Below are 263 nucleotides of genomic sequence, written 5' to 3'. Positions count from 1 at the left end.
GGGGCGGGGGGCGGGGGGCGGGGAGCGCGGCTGCAGCCGCAGAGGAGCGGCACCGCCTCTCAGAGGGCGCTCCACCCGGCCGCTGCAGCGTCCATATTGACGGCCCAAAGCGGAAGTCCTTGGGCAGGGCGGAAGGGGAATCTGCAGGGGGCCTTCCGATAGTAACCTGTGACTGTTCTCCGCGCGGTCCTGCGCGCTACATCTCGGGGCGCGTGGGAGTGGGGCGGGGCCGGCGCGTGGGCGGGAGGGCGGAAAAGAGACCC

Source organism: Octodon degus, unplaced genomic scaffold (genome assembly GCF_000260255.1).
Source record: "Octodon degus isolate 3935 unplaced genomic scaffold, OctDeg1.0 scaffold00232, whole genome shotgun sequence".
NCBI lineage: Eukaryota > Metazoa > Chordata > Mammalia > Rodentia > Octodontidae > Octodon > Octodon degus.
Note: the sequence above shows the minus strand (reverse complement) of the source record.